The sequence below is a fragment of the Nomascus leucogenys genome, unplaced genomic scaffold, assembly GCF_006542625.1.
Source record: "Nomascus leucogenys isolate Asia unplaced genomic scaffold, Asia_NLE_v1 000838F_82633_qpd_obj, whole genome shotgun sequence".
NCBI lineage: Eukaryota > Metazoa > Chordata > Mammalia > Primates > Hylobatidae > Nomascus > Nomascus leucogenys.
Window position 1 is genome coordinate 41,126 of NW_022097954.1, and position 7,963 is coordinate 49,088.

Sequence of the window (7,963 nt, forward strand, 5' to 3'; positions counted from 1 at the left end):
TTCACTCTGATGGTAGTTTCTTTTGCTGTGCAGAAGCTCTTTAGTTTAATGAGATCCCATTTGTCAATTTTGCCTTTTGTTGCCATTGCTTATGGTGTTTTAGACATGAAGTCCTTGCCCACGCCTATGTCCTGAATGGTATTGCCTAGGATTTCTTGTAGGATTTTAATGGTTTTAGGTCTAACATATAAGTCTTTAATCCATCTTGAATTAATTTTTGTATAAGGTGTAAGGAAGCGATCCAGTTGCAGCTTTCTACATATGGCTAGCCAGTTTTCCCAGCACCATTTATTAAATAGGGAATCCTTTCCCCATTTCTTGTTTTTGTCAGGTTTGTCAAAGATCAGATAGTTGTAGATATGCGGCATCATTTCTGAGGGCTCTGTTCTGTTCCATTGATCTATGTCTCTGTTGTGGTACCAGTACCATGCTGTTTTGGTTACTGTAGCCTTGTAGTATAGTTTGAAGTCAGGTAGCGTGATGCCTCCAGCTTTGTTCTTTTGGCTTAGGATTGACTTGGTGATGCGGGCTCTTTTTTGGTTCCATATGAACTTTAAAGTAGTTTTTTCCAATTATGTGAAGAAAGTCATTGGTAGCTTGATGGGGATGGCATTGAATCTATAAATTACCTTGGGCAGTATGGCCATTTTCACGATATTGATTCTTCCAACCCATGAGCATGGAATGTTCTTCCATTTGTTTGTATCCTCTTTTATTTCATTGAGCAGTGGTTTGTAGTTCTCCTTGAAGAGGTCCTTCACATCCCTTGTAAGTTGGATTCCTAGGTATTTTATTCTCTTTGAAGCAATTGCGAATGGGAGTTCACTCATGATTTGGCTCTCTGTTTGTCTGTTATTGGTGTACAAGAATGCTTGTGATATTTGTACATTAATTTTGTATCCTGAGACTTTGCTGAAGTTGCTAATCAGCTTAAGGAGGTTTTGGGCTGAGACAATGGGGTTTTCTAGATATACAATCATGTCATCTGCAAACAGGGACAACTTGACTTCCTCTTTTCCTAATTGAATTCCTTTTATTTCCTTCTCCTGCCTGATTGCTCTGGCCAGAACTTCCAGCACTATGTTGAATAGGAGCGGTGAGAGAAGGCATCCCGGTCTTGTGCCAGTTTTCAGAGGGAATGCTTCCAGTTTTTGCCCATTCAGTATGATATTGGCTGTGGGTTTGTCGTACATAGCTCTTATTATTTTGAGATACATCCCATCAATACCTAATTTATTGAGAGTTTTTAGCATGAAGGATTGTTGAATTTTGTCAAAGGCATTTTCTGCATCTATTGAGATAATCATGTGGTTTTTGTCTTTGGTTCTGTTTATATGCTGGATTACATTTATTGATTTGCGTATGTTGAACCAGCCTTGCATCCCAGGGATGAAGCCCACTTGATTATGGTGGATAAGCTTTTTGATGTGCTGCTGGATTCGGTTTGCCAGTATTTTATTGAGGATTTTTGCATCAATGTTCATCAAGGATATTGGTCTGAAATTCTCTTTTTTGGTTGTGTCTCTGCCAGGCTTTGGTATCAGGACAATGCTGGCTTCGTAAAATGTGTTAGGGAGGATTCCCTCTTTTTCTATCGATTGGAATAGTTTCAGAAGGAATGGTACCAGTTCCTCCTTGTACCTCTGGTAGAATTCGGCTGTGAATCCATCAGGTCCTGGACTCTTTTTGGTTGGTAAGCTATTGATTGTTGCCACAATTTCAGAACCTGTTATTGGTCTATTCAGAGATTCAACTTCTTCCTGGTTTAGTCTTGGGAGGGTGTATTTGTCGAGGAATTTATCCATTTCTTCTAGATTTTCTAGTTTATTTGCATAGAGGTGTTTGTAGTATTCTCTGATGGTAGATTGTATTTCTGTGGGATCGGTGGTGATATCCCCTTTTTCGTTTTTTATTGCATCTATTTGATTCTTCTCTCATTTCTTCTTTATTAGTCTTGCTAGCGGTCCATCAATTTTGTTGATCTTTTCAAAAAACCAGCTCCTGGATTCATTAATTTTTTGAAGGGTTTTTTGTGTCTCTATTTCCTTCAGTTCTGCTCTGATTTTAGTTATTTCTAGCCTTCTGCTAGCTTTTGAATGTGTTTGCTCTTGCTTTTCTAGTTCTTTTAATTGTGATGTTAGGGTGTCAATTTTGGATCTTTCCTGCTTTCTCTTGTGGGTATTTAGTGGTATAAATTTCCCTCTACACACTGCTTTGAACGTGTCCCAGAGATTCTGGTATGTTGTGTCTTTGTTCTCGTTGGTTTCAAAGAACATCTTTATTTCTGCCTTCATTTCATTATGTACCCAATAGTCATTCAGGAGCAGGTTGTTCAGTTTCCATATAGTTGAGCAGTTTTGAGTGAGTTTCTTAATCCTGAGTTCTAGTTTGATTGCACTGTGGTCTGAAAGACAGTTTGTTATAATTTCTGTTCTTTTACATTTGCTGAGGAGAGCTTTACTTCCAACTATGTGGTCAATTTTGGAATAGGTGTGGTGTGGTGCTGAAAAAAATGTATATGCTGTTGACCTGGGGTGGAGAGTTCTGTAGATGTCTATTAGGTCCACTTTATGTAGAGCTGAGTTCAATTCCTGGATATCCTTGTTAACTTTCTGTCTCGTTGATCTCTCTAATGTTGACAGTGAGGTGTTAAAATCTCCCATTATTATTGTGTGGGAGTTTAAGTCCCTTTGTAGGTCACTGAGGACTTGCTTTATGAATCTGGGTGCTCCTGTGTTGGGTGCATATATATTTAGGATAGTTAGCTCTTCTTGTTGAATTGATCCCTTTACCATTATGTAATGGCCTTCTTTGTCTCTTTTGATCTTTGTTGGTTTAAAGTCTATTTTATCAGAGACTAGGATTGCAACCCCTGCCTTTTTTTGTTTTCCATTTGCTTGATAGATCTTCCTCCATCCCTTTATTTTGAGTCTATGTGTGTCTCTGCATGTGAGATGGGTTTCCTGAATACAGCACACTGATGGGTCCTGACTCCTTATCCAGTTTGCCAGTCTGTGTCTTTCGATTGGAGCATTTAGCCCATTTACATTAAACGTTAATATTGTTATGTGTGAATCTGATCCTGTCATTATGATGTTAGTTGGTTATTTTGCTCGTTAGTTGCTATAGTTTCTTCCTAGCCTCGATGGTCTTTACAATTTGGCATGTTTTTGCAGTGGCTGGTACCGGTTGTTCCTTTCCATGTTTAGTGCTTCCTTCAGGAGCTCTTTTAGGGCAGGCCTGGTGGTGACAAAATCACTCAGCGTTTTCTTGTCTGTAAAGTATTTTATTTCTCCTTCACTTATGAAGCTTAGTTTGGTGGGATAGGAAATTCTAGGTTGAAAATTCTTTTCTTTAAGAATGTTGAATATTGGCCCCCACTCTCTTCTGGCTTGTAGAGTTTCTGCTGAGAGATCAGCTGTTAGTCTGATGGGCTTCCCTTTGTGGGTAACCCGACCTTTCTCTCTGGCTGCCCTTAATATTTTTTCCTTCATTTCAACTTTGGTGAATCTGACAATTATGTGTCTTGGAGTTGCTCTTCTCAAGGAGTATCTTTGTGGCGTTTTCTGTATTTCCTGAATCTGAATGCTGGCCTGCTTTGCTAGATTGGGGAAGTTCTCCTGGATAATATCTTGCAGAGTGTTTTCCAACTTGGTTCCATTCTCCCCATCATTTTCAGGTACACCAATCAGACGTAGGTTTGGTCTTTTCACATAGTCCCAAATTTCTTGGAGGCTTTGTTCATTTGTTTTTATTCTTTTTTCTCTAGACTTCCCTTCTCGCTTCATTTCATTCATTTCATCTTCCATCAGCGATACCCTTTCTTCCAGTTGATCGCATCTGCTACTGAGGCTTCTGCAATCTTCGCGTAGTTCTCGAAACTTGGCTTTCAGCTCCATCAGCTCCTTTAAGCCCTTCTCTCCATTGGTTATTCTAGTTATCCATTCTTCTAATTTTTTTTCAAAATTTTTAACTTCTTTGCTATTGTTTTGAATTTCCTCCCGTAGCTCAGAGTAGTTTGATCGTCTGAAGCCTTCTTCTCTCAACTCGTCAAAGTCATCCTCCATCCAGCTTTGTTCCGTTGCTGGTGAGGAACTGTGTTCCTTTGGAGGAGGAGAGGTGCTCTGTTTTTGAGTTTCCAGTTTTTGTGTTCTGTTTTTTCCCCATCTTTGTGGTTTTATCTACTTTTTGTCTTTGATGATGGTGATGTACAGATGGGTTTTTGGTGTGGATGTCCTTTCTGTTTGTTAGTTTTCCTTCTACCAGACAGGACCCTCAGCTGCAGGTCTGTTGGAGTTTACTAGAGGTCCACTCCAGACCCTGTTTGGCTGGGTGTCAGCAGTGGTGGCTGCAGAACAGTGAATTTTCGTGAGACCACAAATGCAGCTGTCTGATAGATCCTCTGAAAGTTTTGTCTCAGAGGAGTACCCGGCTGAATGAGGTGTCAGTCTGTCCCTACTGGGGCGGTGCCTCCCAGTTAGGCTGCTCAGGGGTGAGGGACCCACTTTAGGAGGCAGTCTGTCCATTCTCACATCTCCAGCTGTGTGCTGGGAGAACCACTACTCTCTTCAAAGCTGTCAGTCAGACAGGGACATTTAAGTCTGTGGAGGTTCTTGCTGAGTTTTTGTTTGTCTGTGCCCTGCCCCCAGAGGTGGAGCCTACAGAGGCAGGCAGGCCTCCTTGAGCTGTGGTGGGCTCCACCCAGTTCGAGCTTCCTGGCTGCTTTGTTTACCTAAGCAAGCCTGGGCAATGGCGGGCGCCCCTCCCCCAGCCTCACTGCCACCTTGCAGCTTGATCTCAGACTGCTGTGCTAGCAATCATCGAGACTCTGTGGGCATAGGACCCTCCGAACCAGGTGCGGGACACAATCTCCTAGTGTGCCGTTTTCCAGGCCTGTTGGAAAAGCGCAGTATTAGGATGGGACTGACCTGATATTCCAGGTGCCGTCTGTTTCCCCTTTCTTTGACTAGGAAAGAGAACTCCCTGACCCCTTGCACTTCCCAAGTGAGGCAATGCCTCGCCCTGCTTCGGCTCACGCACAGTGCGCTTCACCGACTGTCCTGTACCCACTGTTAGGCACTCCCTAGTGAGATGAAACCGGTACCTCAAGCAGAAATGCAGAAATCATCCATCTTCTGTGTCGCTGGGGCTGGGAGCTGGAGACCGGAGCTGTTCCTATTCGGCCATCTTGGAACCACTGTTTTTGTAGAATCTGCAAAGGAATATTTGGGAGCCCTTTGAGTCTTATGGTGAAACAGGAATTATCCTCACATAAAAACCAGCAAGGAGTTTTCTGAGAAACTGCTTTGTGATATGTGCATTCATCACACAGAGTTAATACTTACTTTTGATGGAGTATTTTGGAAACACCATTTTTGTACAATCTGCAAAGGGATATTTGGGAGCTCTTTCAGGTCTTTGATGAAAAAGGAAATATCTTCACCTAAAAACTCGAAGTATATTACTGAGAAACCGCTTTGTGATGTATGTATTCCTCTCACACATTTGAAGCATTCTTTTGATTGAGCAGTTTGGAAGCATGGTTTTTCTAGAATCTACGAAGGGATATTTGTCAGCACTTTGAGGCCTATTGTGAAAAAGGAAATATCCACACATAGAATATAGAAAGGAGATTTCTTAGACACTTCTTTGTGATCTGTGCATTCATCTCACAGAGTTAAACCATTCTTTTGATTGAGCAGTTTGGAAACATAGTGTTTGAAGTATCTGCAAAGGGATATTTGGATTCACCTTGAGGCCTATGGGAAAAAGGAATTATCTTCTAATAGAAACTAGACAGAAGGTTTCTGAGAGACTGCTTTGTGATGTGTGCATTCATCTCACAGAGTTAAACGTTTCTTTTCATTGAGCAGTTTGGAATCTCTATTCATCTAGAAAATGCAAACGGATATTTGGGAGCGCATTGAAGCCCGTGATGAAAAAGGAAATATCTTCTGATACAAACTAGAAAGAGAGTTTCTGAGAATTTGCTTTATGATGTGTGCATTCATCTCATGGAGGTGAACCTTCTTTTGATTGAGGAATTTGGAAACACAGGGTTTACAGAATCTGCAAAGGGATTTGGATCACATGGAGGCCTGTGGTGAAAAGAGAAATACCTTCTGATGCAAACTACACAGAAGCTTTCTGTGAGACTGCTTTGTGATGCTTGGATTCCTCTCAAAGAGTTGAACCATTCTGTTTATGGAGCAGCTTGGAACCCCTTTTTTTGTAGAGTCTGCAAGGGGATATATGTGAGCACTTTGAGGCCTATGGTGAAAAAGGATATACCTCCTCATAAAAACTAGAAAGAAGCTTTCTGAGAAACTTCTTTGTGCAATGTGCATTCATCTCACAGAGGTAAACTTTTCTTTTCATTGAGCAGTTTGGAAACTCTGTTCTTGGAGAATCTGCAAAGGGATATTTGTTAGCGCTTTGAGGCCTATGGTGAAAAAGGAAATATCTTCAGATTAAAACTAGAAAGAAGCTTTCAGAGAAACTACTTTGTGATCTGTGCATTCATCTCCCAGAGTTAAACCTTCCTTTTGATGGAGCAGTTTAGAAACACTGTTTTTGCACAATTTGCAAAGGAATATTTGGGAGTGCATGGAGGCCTATGGTGAAAAAGGATATATCTTTAGAGGAAAACTAGAAAGAAGCTTTCTGAGCAACAGGTTTGTGATGTATGCATTCATCTCACAGAGATAAACTTTTTTTTTTTTGATTCAGCAGTTTAGGAACACTGTTTTTGTCCGTTCTGTGAATGGATATTTCTGAGCTCATTGAGGCCAATGGCAAAAAAGTGAATATCCCAAGATAAAAAGTTGAAGGAAGCCATCTGAACCACTGCATTGTGATGTGTTCATTCATCTCACAGAGTTAAAGGTTTATTTCCATTAAGCAGTTTGGAAACGGTGTTTTTGTAGAATCTGCAAAGGGATATTTGGGAGCGCATTGAGGCCTATGGTTAAAAAGTAAATATCTTCAGATAAAAAGTGGAAACAAACTTTCTGAGAAACAGCTTTGTGATGTGCACATTCATCTCACCGAATTTAAACCAATTTTTTGATTCAGCAGTTTGAAAACACTGTTTTTGTCCATTCTGCAAATGGACATTTGGGAGCTCATTTAGGCCAGTGGCGTTAAAGCTAACATCCCAGGATAAACCTAGAAGGAAGCTATCAGAGAAACCGCTCTGTGATGTTTGCATTCATCTCACTGAATTAAACATTTCTTTGGATTCAGAGTTTTGGAACACTGTTTCATTAGAATCTGCGAAGGGATATTTAGGTAGTCTTTGAGGCCTATGGTGAAAAAGGAATTATCTTCAGATAAAAACTAGAAACAAGCTCTCTTAGAAACTGCTTTTTGATGTGTGCATTCATCTCACAGAGTTCAACATTTCTTTTGATTCAGCAGTTTGGAAACACTGTTTTTATCAATTCTGCAAATAGATAATTAGGAGTGGATTGAGGCATTTTTTGAAAAAGATAATATTTTCAGATATACACTGGAAAGAAGCTTTCTGAGAAACTGCTTTGTGATGTTTGTATTCATCTCACAGAGTTGAAACTCTTTGGATTCAGCAGTTTGGAATCACTGTTTTTGTCCATTTTGTGAATGGACATTTTGGAGATCATTGAGGCAAAGGCAAAAGTGAATATCCCAGGATAAAAACTAGAAGGAAGCTACCTGAGGAACAGCTTTGCAATGTGTGCATTCATATCACTGATTGAAAACTTTTTTTCACACAGCACTTTGGAAACACTGGCTTTGTAGAATCTTCAAAGGTACATATATCAGTGCATTGAGCCCCATGGGGTATAAGAGAATATCTTCACATGTAAACTAGAAAGAAGCTTTCTGAGAAACTGCTTTCTGATATGGGCACTCATCTCACAGATTTAAAGATTTCTTTTGATTCAGCAGTTTGGAAACTCTCTTTTTATAGAATCTGCAAAGG